The sequence below is a fragment of the Ambystoma mexicanum genome, chromosome 12, assembly GCF_040938575.1.
Source record: "Ambystoma mexicanum isolate Mex_15411 chromosome 12, UKY_AmexF1_1, whole genome shotgun sequence".
Lineage (NCBI taxonomy): Eukaryota > Metazoa > Chordata > Amphibia > Caudata > Ambystomatidae > Ambystoma > Ambystoma mexicanum.
In genome coordinates this window covers 1,011,372,686-1,011,391,121 of record NC_090936.1, presented here as the reverse complement: position 1 = coordinate 1,011,391,121, position 18,436 = coordinate 1,011,372,686, and the positions used below count along the sequence as shown (strand labels likewise).

The window sequence follows — 18,436 nt, the reverse complement described above, 5'->3', positions numbered from 1 at the left end:
TGGACAAAGAGGACCCATGTTTTGGTTATAAACATTTATAAACACAAAAAGGGGGGTTGGAAAATGCACCACTGTCCCTACTCTATAAAGTATTTTCCCTACCTCAACAAAAACTGTCTTCTGTCAATATGCCCAACCAAATATAAAGCATCTTGTGTCTGAAATCCTATTCTAGCCTTCACATGCTAAAGTAACTCTGTTGTCCTTGGCCTTGAAAGGTGCACAAATGTTCAAAGCAAGATGTACTTGCAACTTAAATGTTTCTAATGGATAATGCTCACAGTTCCAGCGAATGACTCCCTTCCCCAGGTCTCTTCACCAACACAAAAGTTCAACAAAACAAGTTATTTTTAGCCCCAGAGAATATCTCCCTCATCTTGGCTTTGCAATTCACATTTGGTAAATGTTCTGCCTTCCCCACGTCTGTTCAAGATACTTCCAAACTCCCAAGGGCATGAAACTTTCATTGCGATTCTTTGATCAACAAATAATGTAAATATAACTCAACTTGGATGCAAGTCCCAGTTGTATGTGATAACTGGTGTACTCCATTGCCACCACCTTCTCTGCATTAACTGTGACTTAATTTAAAGACTTATCTTGGCCTGATGTACTCTTGCCAGGGCATTTCTTGTATAGTTCACTTTACAAAACATTTGATCCTTGAATGGCCAAAATTGATTGATTGAGCGGTCTGTGCATCTCAAAAAATATGCCCCACTAAACGAAGACATGGAGGAGTGGTGGTTCCATATCCTTGGTGGAAACAGCGTCCAGTTAACCTGTGCAATGATCAGTTAAATGGATAGTGTACTCAGTTGAAAGTTCTCACTTTTTTAAGAGGATGATGATATAACGACAGACTTGAAGAAAAAAGATGAAAGAGTGAATTTCTCCAACATGGGGTCTGGCATGGATTCACATGCTCATGAATATTCCCCGTCGTCGGGCTGGGAATCCTTGGTATAGAGAAAATCAGTATCCGTTTCGTTTCTGATCTGTCTCAGTAGTAACCAATCACTGGTCTCTGGTTCATACTGCCCCCAGCCAATGACTGCGCTCTCCCTAAGCCCCTGCCCTGGCAGCCATCTTCAGATTCTTACCGCACGTTCAAGTGTTGGGAGTCCTCGTGCTTAGCTCTCGAGCTTTTGCTGCGTTTCGTGCTTTTTTCAGGAGATTTTTCTCATTTTTCCGGTTAAAAGAGCCTCAAGCTCCACCGTTTCTACTTCCGATCAACGGGGATCCGTTTCGGAGTTTTCTACACCCCTCAAGGGTGAAGATTTCGTCGAGGTACGCTTTTGGAGGATTCCAGAGGTTCCGAGGCCTACCCCGGACATGGCCCAGTAGAAAGGGAGCTAGACGCCCGGGAAGCTATTCAGGACCTGCCTTGGATGCCAGCTTCAGAACGTTTTCAAGGAGGACGAGCATTCGTTATGCCTCTACTGTCTCCATGAGGACAAGACGCACAAGGAAAAGGACTGCGCGTTTTGTGGAAACATGTCGGAGCGGACCATGAAGGATCGTCACCTCCGTCTCGCCAACTGGCTGGAAGGTAAGAGCCCGCCAGGCGAGAAGAAGAAGTCAGAGCGGTCTTCTAAGTCCTGTGAGGGCGCTCCGGCGACGGGGGCCCAACAAAAAGCTAAGCACCGGGAGCGCCGAATGGTCGGGCTCCTTGGCTGCCAGGCAGGGCGCACCCTCCCCAGCGCCATCAACCACGAGCCAACGCTCTTGCTCGGGTTAGAGGAAGTCCGAGAACCCGGCGAAGCTTCTGGAGAGGCCCCGGTCGATCTCGAAGACTCCGGCAGAGGGAGAGCGAGGCTCGGACCCTCCCCCGAAGGTGAAGTCCCCGGGCGTACAGAAGGTGATGTTGGCCGTGATTCACCCTGCTAGGACCTCGATTGAGGATGTCGCCGCGGCCCTGGCTCAGCCTGTGGAGGCTACACCAGTAGAGGCGCCCTCAGGTACCAGAGTCTCCCTGCCACTGCGGAGGGAGTCGTCTTTCAGACCCATCGAGAAGACCCCCATGAAGTCCTCGTTGGAAAAAGGGGGCAGGGGGTGGTGGCCGTCGTGGATACGGACACGACCTCTGAAGAGGAGCTCATCCAAGTCGTGGAGGAGACACAGCCCATTGGGAGGGATCCCGACGAGGGCGACGGTGACGCAGACGAGGCTCCTCAAAAGCCCTCGCGCCCGTGGTTTCCGGCGCCGCAGGACACCTCGGCGGCCATTTTGTCAGCCATCCAGTCCTTATGATCGGAGATGAGGACTAGGTTTGCCCCTTCCCCCGACGGAGGAGCCTGAGCCAGTCCCGACGGAGGATCCGGAGCCGGACCTTCGGGGAGCCCACCGCCTAAGAGGACGACGACGCATCCTAGGCCTCCTCTCCCGCCTCTGCGGCCTTCTCTGCCTTTCCCCCGGTCCACTACCCACGGGGATGATACAGGCCTGAACACGACTACGACGGGTACGGATGATGACGGAGGCGACGACGGAACGTGTCCCCCGTCATCCCCTGCCCGGGCATCCCCACCCAACGAGATTGGATCCTTCCATGCAATGATCTCCAGGGCATCCAAGCTCTTCCAGCTCTGCCCTGAGGAAAAGGAGGGGTTCCTTTATCAGCGGCGCGAGGCTAAAAGGAAGACGGTCCTCGCCGTACCGCTTCTTGATGACATCTGGGATGAGGTGCTCGCCCTCCTCAAGAACCCTGCCACGGCTCCTGCGAAGAGGGACCGGTACGAGAAGAAGTACCGGGTCCCCTACGCGGCCCCCTTGTGCCTTAGAGCGCAACCTACCCCGGACTCGGTTGTCTCGGCGGCAGCCAAGAAGAAAGCGGGGGGGGGGAGGGAGGCATCGGCCTAGACTTCAACCTCCCATCTGGACGGCGAGGGTAGGAAGCTGGACGCGATGGGACGGGTCATCCCATCTGGAGCGACGACCATCAAGGCGGCCAACGCCCTGGCCATCGTAGCCCGCTACGACAGGGAGTTGTGGTTTAAGATCGCCCCTCTGTTGGACTTCCTTCCGGATGCCAAGAGGGCTGAGGCCCTGGAAATCTTGCAGGAAGGTGAGATTGCCTCGGACCACGCCATTACGGTGGCTACGGACATCGCCGACACCGGTTTCCGTCAGTTGGGCAACAGAGTTTGCCTGAGACAACGAGGATGGCTCAGGGCGACGGATTTCCGCCAGGACGTCCAGACCAAGGTTTTGGACATGCCCTTCGATGGCAACAACCTTTTCGGCAAGGCGGTTGATTAATCCTTTCAGGCGATCAAGACGGACACGGAGACGGCCCATGCACTCGGGGTGCTCCAACAGCGACGGCCGTCCTTTCGGAGCTCCGGAGGCAGACAGGGTGCCTCCAAGGGAGCCGGCAGCAGCTCCTCTACTTACCGTCAAGTGGCAAGGTCTTCGTCGCAGGAGGCCTACAGGGGACGCGGCAAGTCAGGTGGCTTCCGCCGTCGTCGCCAAGGCTGTCAAGGAGACAAAGCGGCCTCCAAGCAGGATTGAACCGCCCGTCGGGTCGGGCCTCTGCCGAAGCACCCCGGTGGGAGGCCGGCTGACGAAGTTCATCGGCGTGTGGGAGTCCATCTCCACCGACCGTTGGGTGCTGGACGCCCTGGCCCTGGGGTACGCCCTCGAGTTCCAGAAGAGGTGCCCCCGCATTCCTCCCGTGGCCAGGAAGGAAAATAACGTCCCTCAACTGCTGTTGGAAGTACGGGCGATGCTCAGGAAAGGTGCCATCAGGCTCGTCCCGAAGAGGCTTCGGGGCTCCGGAGTTTACTCAAGATACTTCCCCGTGAGGAAGAAGGCAGGAGGATGGCGTCCCATCCTGGACCTGCGACGACTAAACAAATACATCCAGGCACAGAAGTTCCGGATGGTCCCCCTCAGCACGTGCTGGGACAACTGGAGGAGGGCGATTTCCTGCCGTCGTTGGATTTGGAGGATGCTTACTTCCACATCCCTATTCTAAAGAGGCACCGAAAGTTCCTCAGGTTCGTGGTAAAGGGCGGCACTACCAGTTCAAGGCCCTCCCGTTCGGTTTAAAATCGGCACCCAGGGTGTTCATCAAGTGCCTGACACCGGTGGTGGCGCGGCTGCGCCTGCAGGGGATCCACATCTACCCTTACCTGGACGACTGGCTCATACGGGCAAGGACAAGGGAGCTTGCCGTGGAACACACTTCGATGTCCGTCCAGCTGCTCACGGACTTGGGGTTCTCCATCAACTTTCCAAAATCCCACCTGGTCCCGTCGCAAGTCGCCCTGTTTCTGGGAGCACAGCTCGACACAGTGGCGCGGCGGGCCTCACGGTCGGAGGAAAGGATAAGGACCATCCTAGGAAAGGTGCGACGTCTACTGGCCACGGACTTGGCCAAAGTGAGGTCTATCAAGTCCCTCCTCGGAATGATGTCCTCCTGCATTTATCTGGTGCCCCATTGATGACTTCGGATGCGGCCCTTGCAAGAATTCCTCGACGCCCACTGGGTCCAGACGACGGGCAGCTCCGAGGACAGGATCTCGCTCGACGAAACGTTCCGTAAGGCGAGACGATGGTGGGGTGTCCGCGCTCATCTGACAGCGGGAACAGGTTCCTAGCCCCGGCCCACCAGGTGACGGTGACGTCGGATGCCTCCCTGGAAGTTTGGGGAGCGCACACCGGGGGCCTCCACGCGAGAGGCCTTTGGTGCTTGGAGGAGAAGACTCTCCACATCAACATCTTGGAGCTCCGCGCAGTATTCTGGGCCCTCAGGTCCTTCCTTCCGTCCCTCAAGGGCAATGTGGTGAGGATCTTCACCGACAACACCACCACGATATTTTACATTCGGAAGCAGGGCGGAACCAGATCCCCTGCCCTGTCCAAGGAAGCCCAGGATCTGTGGCATTGGGCCATCGCACAAGGGATGTTTCTGCTACCCTTTCATCTGGCAGGGATAAAAAACACCATCGCCGACTCACTCAGCAGGGAGCTGCGCTCGTGCCACGAGTGGGAACTGCGCCAGGATCAAGTGGACCGACTCTTCCGACGATGGGGCGAACCCCAGATAGATCTCTTCGCGACGGCGGCGAACTCCAAGTGCCGGAGGTTCGCCAGCAGGTTTCCCCAACCGAGGGGCATGGGCGATGCTTTCTCGTTCCCCTCGGACGGCCTGTTCCTTTATGCATTCCCGCCGTTGCCGTTGCTACTCCAACTCGTCAACCAGCTCAAGAGGTCCCGGTGCAGGATGATCCTCGTCGCACCGGCGTGGCCGAGGCAGATCTGGTTCCCGGACCTTCTCGACTTGTCAGCGTTCACACCAGTCAAGCTACCAATGGACACGGATCTTCTCTCCAGAGAAGGAGGCGCCATTCTTCATCACAAACCAGAGTCGCTGAACTTGCAGGCCTGGCTCCTGCAGCACTAGAGTTTGGAGGATACGACATCCCGGCCGACTGCAGAGAGGTTCTTGCAAAGGCCAGGGCATCCTCAACTCTCAAGTGCTACGTACACAAATGGAAGAGGTTCTCTGTCTGGTGCCGAGCACAGAAGATTAACCCTCTGCGGATTACGGCCCCTCAAGTATTGCCGTACCTACTGTCTTTGGCCAAGGCTGGCCTATCTCACGCCTCCATCAAGGTACATCTGGCTGCCGTCTCACGTTACACCAGAACTACAGGACGGGCGTCCTTGTGGTCTCATCGTCTGGTGAAGGAATTTATGAAAGGACTGTTCCGATCATTCCCGCCGGTGAAGGCCCCTGCCCCGGCGTGGGAGCTCAACGTGGTACTAACTAGGCTCATGGGGGGCCCCATTCGAGCCTATGCATTCAGTGCCGTTGAAGTTTCTGTCGTGGAAGACCGCATTCCTCGTGGCCATCACCTCTGCACGACGAGCGGGAGAGATCCAGGCCCTGTCTTGCAAGCCTCCATACTTGACTTTTCACGACACGAGGGTGGTGCGGAGGATGCACCCCTCCTTCATGCCCAAGGTGCCGTCGGACTTCCACCTCAACGAGCCCTTGGAGTTGCCAGTTTTCTTCCCGTCGCCTTCGTTGCCGGCTGAGAGGACTCTGCACTCGCTAGATGTGGCTCGAGCGCTGAAGTTCTACGTGGACCGCACATAGAGTTTCCGGAAGACATCACAGCTGTTTGTGAACTTTGGACCTATGAATCAAGGGAAGGCTCTCTCTCCGGCTGCATTATGCACTGTCACTGGTTGGCAAACAGACCTCTGCCCGGCCGTCCGAGAGCCCATTCGACCAGAGCGATCGCTGCTATTACGGCGTTCCTGTCTGGTGTGCCCCTGCTCGACATCTGCAGGGCTGCTACGTGGAGGTCGACGCACACCTTCACGAGATTCTACTGCGTCGACCGGGATTCCAGGGAGGAGTCCAGAGTCGGCCAGGCAGTGCTGCGCAACCTGTTCGCCTAAGGTGAGCCTGGTGAGGAGGTAAGAGTTGCTTAATGTTGAGTTGTTGTATTGCTTGATATTGAGCCTTGTGCCACCTCCCGTGGTTGTGCATGTGTATACTGCTATGTATTCTTATATTCATGAGCATGTGAATCCATGCCATACCCCATGCTCGAGAAGGAACAAGTTATTTACCTGTAACTGTTCTCCAGCATGTGTCTGGCATGGATAAACATGCGAACCCTCCTGCCTAACCCTCTGCGGCTCTTCTCTTGGTCATACTGCCACATTACGTGCTACCAAATCTGAAGATGGCTGCCAGAGGAGGGGCTTGGGTAGAGGGCAGTAATTGGCTGGGGGCAGCATGACCCAGAGACCAATGATTGGTTATTAGGAGCAAGACAGTTCAGAAACTAAACTGAAACTGATTTTTTTCTTTACCAAGGATTCCCAGCCCAACGACGAGGAATATTCACGAGCGTGTGAATCCATGCCAGACCCATGCTGGAGAACAAGTTACCCATTGTCGGGCCGGGAATCATCTGTAGAAGAAAAATGTTTCACTTTAAACTGTCTTTCTCTTTTAAACCAATCTCTGAGCTCTGGGTCCTACTGCCCCCAGCCAATGACTGCCCTCTCCCTAAGCCACTCCCCTGGCAGCCATCTTCAGATTTTTACCGCAATTTCGAGTGTTGGGAGTCCTCGTGTTTTGCTCGGTGAGCTGATCTATGGTTTTTCGTGCTTTTTTGGTAAAAAGTTTGTTTGTTGAATAGAGCCTGTGTGCTCTTTCGCTCCTTAGACGGCAAGCAGGGATCAGTATGTCATTGTCTTTCGTCGCCCCTCATGGGCAAGGATGGTCTAGTTGTTTCATCGAAGATTCCATAAGGCCACCGGGCCTACACCACATGCCGAACCATGTTGGAGGAGGGTGACTGAGGTTTTCTCTTCAAGCTTTGCGCCAGCTGCAGATTGAGGAATGTGTAAGTGGAGGTCAAACACTCCCAGTGCCTCTTGTCGCCATCTGGATCACAAGGAGGTGAATTGCAGTTTGCCTGGGATTCACCAAACCACCATGAAGGGTCGGCACAGCAGATTGGCGGTGTGGCTCAATGCCAAGGCCTCTATCCCGTACAGAACGCGGGGGCATGCCTCACCCAGGACCGGCCAGTCTGAGGAGCAGGCTTCGAAGTCTTTTGAGGGCGCTCCATCTCAGGGGGAACAAGACAAGGCCAAGCACCATGAGTCTGTTTCAGTCATGGCCGCCGCTCATGTGGGTCCAGCGATTTAACAGGGCACAATCAACATCACCATCTGCCTCCATCTCAAGCCATTGCTCCAGCTCCTCCTCGAAGAGGAAGTCTGCTAACCCCGGGAAGCTGTGGGAGAAGCCTGACAAGGCCAAGGCGCCAAGTAAGGTGACTGACCGGCCTCTGAAGGCCCAGATGGTGCATGAGAAGTCGTCTACGGCAATTGAGCTAGTGCGGCCGCCCTCTCGAAGGCAAAAGGGACAGACCTGGTCCAGGGTACCCCGGCTACACCCAAAGTGCCCCTTTCTCCCAGGAAGGAGGCTTCAGCCAAGCCGGCGGAGAGTACACTGGAGAACAAGCCAGCCCAGAGCCCAACTCCCACGCCTCAGGATGTAAAGAGGGGGTGGGGGCAGTGGAGGCCTCTACGGTGCTACAAGGCATGGATATTTAGTTGGTGGATGACAAGAAAATGGTGTCCGTTCACACGGTCATGGAGGACGTGGGGAACGACGATGGAGCCGACCTAGGCGCTCGGCCCAGCAAGCCTACTCCCCCCTCCACCTCCCAGGGCTTGTCGCTGGACATCCTGTCCACTCTCTATACTGTCCCGGCCACTGAGAGCGCCTCCACCAAAGTGGGATCTTTCTACTCCATGGTGGCACGTGCATCAGAGCTTTTTCCAGCTGACTCCAGAAGAGACCAAAAAAGGCGGGTTCCTGTACCAGCACCGAGAGGCTAAGAGGAAGACCATTCTGGCATTGCCTCTCCTGGATGTTTGGGATGAGGGCCTGGCACTAATGAAGAATCCCACCTCATCAGCCCCGACAAGAAGAGACAGGCTGGAGAAGTAGTACCGGGTGCTAGAGGCCACGTCCAAGTACCTGGTGTTGCAGCCTTCCCCAGACTTGGTCGTCTTGGCAACTGTGAGGAAGAAGTGCCCCAATCCATCGTAGTCGGCCTGTTCCCCCAGACACTGAGAGGAAGAAGTTCGACACAATGGGCCGAAAGTTGATATACTAGGTGGCAACGAAGGTCATGGCGGCAAATGCTCTTGCGATCCTGGCCAGGTACGACCGGGAGCTGTGGTACAAGATGGCCCCGTTGCTGAAATTCCTTCCCGACAAGCGGGTCGAGGCACTGGAGATTCTCCAGGATGGAGAAGTGTCATCGGACCATGCCATCACCGTGGCCCTAGACCTCACATTCATGGTGTTCCCCCAGATGGGGGATAGTGTCTGCCTCTGTCCTTGTGGTTGGTTAAAGGCCACCAACTTTCGGCAGGAAGTTCAGACTAGGGTCTTCGACATGCTGTTCGGGGTCAATCTCTTTGGGAAGGCTGTCGACTCATTGCAAGCCATCAAGACCGACAGCCGGCCTGTGCCCTAGGAACACTTCAGCCATGTTGCCCTTCTGTTAGGGAGAATTCTTAGAAATGTGCTAATTCACTCCTCCTTAGAGACCCCAAGCAACTTTGTTGGATTTTGAGGACTTGGTTTTTTTTTAACCGGGAGAGTCCGACCCTTTTTCCCCACTCATGTATTTTAATGTGAATTTTACCTCTTTCTTTTGGACGTGGAGTCTGACAAACTCCATAGGCATCATCTTGTACATTGTTACACAGCACCTTCAATGCAGTGACACAGGGAAGTCTTCCAGATTTCCCAAAGGTTTAAATACCTTCTCTGGGATAAACTGTTTCCCAGAGCAGTAAAGTGAAATTAACTTTAATTACCATTGAAACTTTCTTGACCCAGCCATACTATCTTACAATAGAGTGCTGGAGGGGTTACCTAGTATCCCCCTTGTCTAGCTTTGCATGTAACATTTTGTTACCCTTCTCTCACAATGGCTGGTGGGAGTGGTTTCGTTGAACTACCATGGTGTGCCTTTACCGGGGGCTGCGTTCGCAGCTACAGTAAAGCACCAACGGGAGCCATCTTTGTCAAAATGGCACCGGTCGTCGTCTTTTGCCATTTCTTTGTAGAAGGGTCCTTCTTGAGATTTGGTCTGCGCGCGCCAAACCAGGTTTAGTTTTTGTTAATTTTGCCTTTGGCGGGATTCACGAGTGAAGCCCGCCTCTGGCTCCAAGGTGTCTTTGATAGGCAGGAAATGAGGGTGGTGCCTAAAGCTCCCTGTGCTTGGTCTCCTAGGAGACCCAAATGCACTCTGTGGTGATTGGCTGGCTGACTGTCCGGCAAGGTCAGCCACCCTGCTGGGAGACTGACAGCTTGGCTGGAATTAATGGCAGAGAACTGAATAAAAGGTGAGTCTTTTGGCTTGGAAGGCAGTCGACCACTGGACGAAGGAACTGAAGAGGACGCCTGCTGCTCCAAGTTCGCATCGACAGTGAAGCCCCTGCAAGGACGACTTCTCACTTTGAGTTGGTGGGACCAATCAACTCGAAAGTAAGCCACCTGGACATCCATCTCAGAGCTGTTTGAATTTCCAGAGTTGCTGCTGGAAACCGTATAGCCTGGGAGAGGAACACCAGTTTGTGTGTTGGTTTTAAGCTGGCCTAGAGCTTTTGGAAGATCCTCCGGACTCCCAGGAAGCAGGACTGACCGAGCATGAGCCCCCTCAACAGAGTGCGGGACCCCAGAAGCAAGGAAAGTCTATTTCGACAGCCAGGAACCGCAGTGTTGATATTTGAGGTAGACGCGAGCAGCTGAAACACTGAACAGCCACAAAGTGAAGTTTGCTGGCTGCAAGTTTTGACCGTCCCAGTGCATTGCAGGAGACCCCCCGGCGTCCTCCCTATTGTCCCCAGTACTGAGGCCCAGGAACAGTGAGATCTGCAGAGGAAAAGAAGCCATCAGCTGCATCTTTTCTTCATTTCTAAGGTACTGTAAAAAGTCTGGGAGAATTTAACTCTTACTGTAGAGTTGCTTGAAACTTCTAAAACTCACATCTAATCAGCTTGTGGCCCTACATGTGATTCTTCTTTTCATCAAAGACTCATAAGAACTTGTGCAAAGTCTTTTCCAGTTACTTACTAGAAGCACTTCATCCAATACAAGACTTTTGTCCATTGACTTTGGCTTAGCCTATTGAGTTGAATGACTCTTCTTGGGGGATCCAAAAGTATTTGCCTGCTTAAGAATATTTGTGATCTTTGTTCTAACAACCTTTGCCTTTTACCAACTTCTAAAAGTATTCTAAATGCCAACAGTAAGGTATTAATGTCCCCAGCACCCTAACTGTTGAAGTCACCTGTGGGTGCTGGTTGTGTCTGTGGGCCATCCCAAAAGGGTCTTTACTGATTTAGAAACTAAGCGTGTTCAGTATTCAAGTGTATTTGTGTTACTATTCTATTGTGCCCTTCTGAAGGCGGCTTTATAACTGACGGATAAATAATTTAATAATTGTTTATGCATTAAACCTTGAGTGTAAGAGTTTATTTGAATACCTGTAACTGCAAATCTTTAACTCCACTACAGCTCAGATTTACCCCTCTTGAGATAAACCCGGCTGCTCAACACGCTACCAAAACTGTGTAGTACAAGCTTATACCAAAGGTTGGGTTGCCTATACCTGTAATCATAGTTGTTTGTAGTGTTCCCAGAGGGTACTGCATACAAACTTTTAACACCTTCCTTTCATGCTTTAGGTGGCAAATCTGGAAGATCGTCAAAGGATTTCAGCAGCAGATCGTCCACTTACTGCCAGCCCTTCCATTCCAGGACCCAGTAGGCCTATAGGGGTCGTTCCAGGGCATTGGGAGGTGGCTGCTGCTATAGTCGTTGCTCCCAAGGCGGCATGCAGGCCACGAACCGGTCAGGACTTTGGGCCCCCACCCATGCACCCGGTGGGAGGTCGGCTGGCGGGCTTCGTTAGCTAGTGGAAGATGATCACCGACCGATGGGTGCTGTACGCCCTCGCCTACAGACACTCTCCAATTCCAACGGAAGTGTCCGCGGATACCACTGGTGGCCCGGCAGGAGCAAAACATCCCTCGGCTCCTGCAGGACATACGGGCCATGCTAAGAAAAGGGGCGATGGAGCGTGTTCCAAAGCGACTGCAGGGCGCCAGAGGTTACTCCAAAAACTTCTTGGTTAAAAAAAAAAAAAAGACCATGGGCTGGAGGCCCATTCTCGACCTGCTGCGACTATAAAAGTTCCTTAAGTCTCAAAAATTCAGGATGGTCCTGTTGCAACATGTGCTTGGCCAACTCGAGGAAGGGGGACTTCCTAAAGTTGTTGGATCTGGAGAACGCTTACTTGCACGTCCCCATTCATGAGAAGCATTGGCAGTTCGCGCTTCCTCGTACAGGGAAAGCATTATCAATTCAAAGCCCTTCCCTTTGGGCTGAAGTCGGCACCCAGGGTGTCTATGAAGTGCCTGGCACCAGTCGCGGCCCATCTGTCTGCACGGGATATATGTGTACCTTGACGACTGGCTCATCCGGGCCAAGTCAAGGAAAATCGCTGTTGACCACCCAGACAGGACAGTCTGGCTGCTGACAGATCTGGGATTCTCCGTGAATTATCCAAAGTCCTGCTTGATTCCATAGCTGGACGCTCTTTTCCTGGAGGCCAGGCTCAACACTGTCTCCTCCCTGGCAGCCCCCTCAGAAGAATGGATTACAGACATATTGGGCAAGTTACAACCGCTATTTGCAATGAAGATGGTCACAGTGCGAGCCATCAAGTAATTGATGGGCATGATGTCTTGCATCTACCTGATCAGGACCTGCAGGTTATGGATGTGACCCCTCCAAGAATTCCTGGACGCCCGGTGGATCCAGGCATCCGGGAGCTTTGCAGACAAGATTGTTCTTAATGAGGAGTTCCGTCGAGTGATAAGGTGGTGGGGTGTGCGTGCCAACATCGACTGGGGTACAGACTTCCACAGCCCCCTGTACCAGGAGACGGTCACCACAGACGCTTCTCTGGAGAGCTTGGGAGCCCACACCGGACGTCTCTGCGCCAGAGGCCTGTGGCTACCGGAGGAGTGGGATCTCAACATCAATGTCCAGTAACTGCAGGCAGTGTTGTGGGCCCTGAAGTTGTTCCTTCCATCCATGAAAGACAAGGTGGTGAGGGTCTTCACAGAAAATACCACCACAATATTCTACTTCAGGAAGCAGGGGGCGGGGGGCACCATATCCCCAGCGCTCTCCAGAGAGGTGCAGGACTTGTGGCAGTGGGCCATTGCCCCAGGGATGTTTTGCCATCCTTTTCACCTGGCGGGAATCAAGAACAGTCACTGAATTTCTCAGTGGGGAGCTGTGCTCTTGCCACGAGTGGGAGCTTTGGCAACATCAAGTGGACAATGCCTTCCTCAGGTGGGGAAGACCCCAGATCGATCTGTTGGTGACGGCGACAAACACCAAGTGCCAGAGGTACACCAGCCGGGGAACATGGGGGAGGCATTTGCCTTCCTGTGGGAAGGCCTGTTCCTGTACGTGTTCCCGTCGTTCCCTCTACTACTACGATTCATCAGTCAACTCAAACGGTGCAGGATGATCCTCGTCGCCCCGGCTTGGGTGAGGCAAATTTGGTACCCGGACCTTCTCAGTCTCTCAACGACGCCTCCAGTCAAGATGCCAGTGGTCGCGGATCTGCTCGCCAGAGAAGTAGGCGCAATCCTGCACTACGAACCAGGATCGCTGAACCTGAAGGCCTGCCTCCTGCAGCCTTACAGTTCGGTGGGTACAAGCAACTGACGGACTGCAGAGAGGTACTTGCCAGGTAATAGTCGACTCAAGTGCTACGGGCAAAGGTGGAAGCAGTTTGCGACTTCTTGCTGGTCGCAGAAGATCAACCCTCTAAGGGCCACGGCCCCTCAGATCCTGCTGTATTTATTGTCGTTGGCTAAGGCGGGCTGGCGCATCATTCTATCATAGTGCATCAGTTGGCCATCTCCTGCTACACCAGGACTCTGGGGCGGTCTTCTCTTTGGTCTCACTGTCTGAGTTTGTCAAAGGACTGTTTCAATTGTGCCCGCCAGTGAAGGAGTCTGCCACGGCATGAGAACCCAACGTGGTTATGACGAGTCTCATGGGTGCCCCCTTCGAACCTATGCATCAAGCTCCTCTCATTCCTTTCCTGGAACACAGCTTTTCTCGTGACCATCACCTCTGCCAAGAGGGTAGGTGAGATCCAGGCCTTGTCCTGCAAACGGCCTTATCTGACTTTCCACAAGACGAGGGTGGTGCTGCGGACACACCTCTCTTTAATGCCGTAGGGCCCGTCGGACTTCCATCTCCACTAACCTTTGTTGCCTTTGTTTTTTCCACCACCTTTGTCGCCGGCTGAAAGGACTTTGCACTCGCTGGATGTGGTGCATTCTCTGAAATTCTAGTTTCCGGACGAAGTCCACTTTTTGTGAACATTGGTCCTGTAAACCATGGGAAAGCTTTGTCCAAGGCTTACATTTCCAGGTGGTTCTCCGGCTGTATCACTTACTGTCACCGGTTGGCAAACCAACGGCTGCCCGAGAGCCCATTCCACCAGATCGATCGCTACGGCGGCGGCGTTCCTGTCTGGTGTGCCCCTGCTGGACATCTGCAGGGCTGCTACGTGGATGTCTACGCACACCTTTATAATATTGTACTGCGTCGACAGGGAATCCAGGGTCTGCCAAGCAGTTCTACGCAACCTGGTCGTTTGAAGGCGAGTCTGGTCCAGAGGTAAGAGTAATTGCTTCTGTTGAGCCTTACCACCTCCCGCGGTTGTGTATATATGTACTGCTCTTTATTCATGAGCTTGTGAATCCTCCATGCCGGACCCTCATGCTAGAGAAGTAACAAGTTACTTACCTGTAACTCTTTTACTCTTACGTCCCGTCCCCTTTCCTCCATACTGTATGGGCGTATCTTCCAAGGGACGGGAGACGGAACCTTTTTCACCAGAGAAAAACCTTCTTCCCCATTAAATTTAGAGACGTGCTGGAGCGCGGGCCAGGGAGCATGCGCTGCCCTCACTTCGCCCTCAGCGCCACACCTCAGTTCCCTTTTCCGCGTCGATGAGAGCGGGCCGAATTCAGCAGCGCTCCTGGGTTTGGCTTCGGCCATGTAATTCCATGCGCAGATACTTATTCTTTGTCTTTTTTGTCTTATCTATCATTCAGGTACTCGGTCCTCAGGCGTCGCACTCCTCCCTGGTGCATGTCGACTTCTACAGGGTTCAGCAGGTGTCCATCATGCAACGGGCTCTTCCCAAATTCAGACCCCCACGCCCTCTGCCTACGTTGCCTTGGCTCAGACCACGGTTGGCAATTATGTTCGGCGTGTGACTCTGTCCTCTAAGGTGCTGAAGAACAGACTAGCCAGGTGGAGGGAGGTCTTATAGTGGTCGCCTCCAGAGGATCTCAAGAACCAGGGCCAAGGTAGGGCCGATATATTCCAGGGCACCCCGCAAGTGAGATTCCTTCCCAGGGACTCTCCCACGTGGGAGGGACGGTATAGGTCCTTCTACCGGTAAGGCTGCTACAGCTACTCCTCCTGGGCGCAGTTTTGAGGGACCGGAAGGTTCTTTTTCTGGGTCTATGCCCAAGGAGCTCTGCCCTAATACTGGCAATTCGTCCGAGGGCCTACGCTCTAATACCTGAACAGAAATAAGTCTGAGTGGGTGTTAGGGAAAATTCTCTTCTAAGGCTAGTTTCCCTTACCTATAGAGTCCCCCAGCAGCTTTGCTTGATTTGAAGGGTTTATTTTTTTCTCCTGCTAAGAGTGAAACTCTTTCCCACTCTTAGACATGTTGCTGATGCTGATATCTTTTCACATGCTACACAGCCCCCTCCGTGCAGTAACACAGGGGTGTCGGGTGCCTAAACGCAGCTCTGCCGATCCTCTGGTCGAGGGAGTGGGGGTCACACCTACCGGGCCGAGGCCCGAGGAGCAGGGTAGGCCTTGTGATCCACACGCAAGAGTCTTGGATAAGGCTGGACCCAGCTGGCCAAGCACCATGTCGCAGGCACGTTGCAGGCAGCGCGACAAAATGGCCGCCGCGCCAGAAAGCGGCATCCGTCCGCCGCCATTCCAGGAATTCGGCGAAGAATGAGTGTGAAAGTGGGACTGGCCTCAACCAGGTATGTGGCCTACAGTCTACCCCTCATTTGCGCAGGGCAGCTTGCCTTTGCCTCCATATGGGCAGGGTATGCAGCGGCTTCAGCAGTCCCCTGCTACCCTGTCGGCACCCCCCTGCCACCTCTTTGGCCAGTGAGGAGGTCCTCATGAGGTCTCCTCAGATGGGGGTTATCTTCAAGGACGCCATCAGGGAAGTCATCCCTGCCATGCTAACGGCACCAGACTCCTCCATCGGTGCTCCGGTACAGCTGCCTCAGCAACCTCTGACGCCCCTGCAGCCTCCGGCTGTGGTCCCTGTACCCCAGCCTCCAGCGCAATCTACTCCTTCTCCGCAGGATACGGACGAGGAGGAGAATCCAGACACTCCATCCTCAGCCAGGGCCTTCCACAAACGTCTTGCTAGCTTGGAGTACCTGGGCCTCCTCCAACCCCAGGTCGAACAGCTGGCAGAGGGGGTTCTGGCTGAAGTCTTCACGCGACGCCCCTCTGCCAACACAGGGATTCCACTGCAAACCGATGTAGTCTCCCTGGCCAAGAAGAGTTGGCTCAAGTTTCCCAGGCAGATGGAGGGGGATACACTCTTGCTCTCAACCCTCCGTCAGCCACACTCCTCGGTGATCGCTGTGGCATCACTATACTCCAAGCCTCAGTCGTCCTCAGCCGCGTCCTCCTCTGCAGCACAGCTAGGCAAGGAGAAGATCTTGGAGGCGTACGGCAAGAAAATATACTCCAACGCATCCTTGCACTTTCGTCAGGCCGCCAACCAAAGGTTAAGTGCCAATCACGCTTTAAAGCGGGGCTAGCTGATGCCAAGCTGCGGGCGCATGACCTCATGGAATCCACAGTGGCTCATATTGATATCTCAGGCTGTACCATCTGTATTACCACGAACATGAAAAGAACAGCCTGCATGGTGGTATCAGCATCTTCTGGGTCTACTGGTAGCGGTCCTATTAGCAGTGCCTCACACCAGACTGAGGATGAGACGGCTTCAACTGCACTTCGTGGCCTCATGGAATCGGGAGCGGGGCTCGCAATCCCAGATCAATGTTCCTCCATCTCTCCACCCGGAACTAACATAGTGGTCCATGGACTGCAATCTGCAGATGGGCAAGCCTTTTCGGCCACCCTCTCCGCAGGCCACCATCACCACAAAAGACGTTACCGGGAATACATTTGAGATCACTTTTTGACAGTAATGACAGTTCGGTCTTACTAAAGAAACCTGTATCCGCTGAAAGAAATGTTACCGGGGCAAAAATGTTACTGGGGCAAAACACACTTAGCACCCGAGATACCCAGAGAGAGTTGGGGGCAAAAATCATAGGCAATACCTTTGTCAAGGCAGACCGAATCGGAGAACACTCATAGACCGAAATTGAAGAATCAATAGACCGGAGCCAGTGTGAAGTGGAGCTGGGTTCCTGTTGTCGAGGATCACACAGTCGGACAGTTCACGATTCAACGTAGCCAGGGGTACTTGGATATTGTCCATGGAGGAAGCAAAAGTTATAAGAAGGGAAGGTGAGGACAAGCCTTGTAGGAGGAGAAAAAGGGATTCACCCGATTTCCTCAAGCAGAACACAGTACCTTATTCAATGAAGAAGCTGGTGCCACAGCATTTGTTCCTGGTAGTTTCCTGCAGACCCACGGTTCCTGGAGCTTCAGCAAGGACGACGTCTGCACCACTCAGGGCTGAAACCGGCAGGAGCGACGGTGAATAAAAGGTGTGCTCCTTAAAAACAGGAGAGGCTCTTCAGATGGCTATCCAGACCACTGCAGCAGGGTGCAGCGATTTCGACCACGAAGAGGATCCTCTGGCTGTAGATGAGCTGGTTATCCCCACCAGGCTCCAGGGAAGAAGACTCCGGACAGGATCTTCTCTGCTCGTCGAAGGGTAGATATCTTAGGACTGCAGCAGGGCTTCACCGGGACCGGATAGTTGCAGCAGCTGACTTCTTCTCCGCTTCTCTTCGGTTCCTTGTAGTTCCAGTGGCGACTCTGACTTCTAGCCCAAGAGTCCTGCCTTTCATGCGAAAATCCCCCATTCGCACAGCCTGGCTGTCAATCACGCAGCACAGGGGTTGTCCAGCCTGGACAACCACCTCAGCCAATCATGGCAAAGTGCGATTTTGGTTTCCTAGGATACCCTTTGCAGGGGGTGACTACACCCCTCCCTCACATTCAGACCACCTAGACACCCAGGCGCCTAGAGCAGGGCTTTTTGGCAGAAGCCCGCCAAAAGACAGTGAACATAGAAGGCAAACCTGGTTTGCTGCGCAAAGTAAAACACAAGAAGGACTTTAACAAAAAGAAATGATGAATAAACCCGACCAGAGCCAAAAGAAAGAGTATGTGGTCAAGTGGGTTTAAGTTCAAGACTAGTATAATAGCCTAAAAAACTACCATGTTTATATAGTATAATCGCGGTAGAAAAGTTAGGGTAGATACCACCAGCCAAGTCAAAATGTTAAGAGCGAAACAATGCTCTAGAAGGTACAGATAAAAAGGGCTGAGGATTAACCCTTACCAGTACTCCATGTAAGATGGGGTATACTGGATCTGTGGTTAACTAAGTAAAGTTAATGGCAACTTTACCCTTTTCTCGGGAACAGTAGTCAGCCCCAGAAATGGAGTTGGTGGGAAGTCTAAAAGACAACCCTGTGTCGCTGCATTGAAGGTTCTGTGTAACGCACAAAAGAAGGGGGCTACTGAAGTGGTGTACTCCAGAGCCCACAATCACAAAAACAGATTAAATACACA

At 53.4% G+C, this 18,436-nt stretch overlaps 1 protein-coding gene across 3 annotated transcripts in view; it reads left to right on the top strand.

Annotated features, from left to right (window-relative positions):
• TNPO3 (transportin 3) overlaps positions 1 to 18,436 on the top strand; it is a 1,153,743-nt gene that overhangs the window by 494,274 nt on the left and 641,033 nt on the right. The window lies entirely within an intron of this gene.